We start from the raw sequence: 222 nt of genomic DNA on the forward strand, positions 1-222 counted from the left end.
TTAGAACTACTATAGATTTCTAGGAGCCATGCCAAAAAAGCCATCTGGCATCCCAAAGGGGCGTAAACTTACCAATACCTGTGTTTACCAAACTTACCAATAAGCAAAAAAGAAAAAAAAGAAGAAGCTTCTGTACCTGACCGTCGTAGACGCAGCTCCCGATCTCCATTCATTTTTGGGAGCAAAATGGGCAAATTGACCAGGCAATGTCGTCTCTTTAAC

This window comes from Setaria italica, chromosome VIII (genome assembly GCF_000263155.2).
Source record: "Setaria italica strain Yugu1 chromosome VIII, Setaria_italica_v2.0, whole genome shotgun sequence".
Lineage (NCBI taxonomy): Eukaryota > Viridiplantae > Streptophyta > Magnoliopsida > Poales > Poaceae > Setaria > Setaria italica.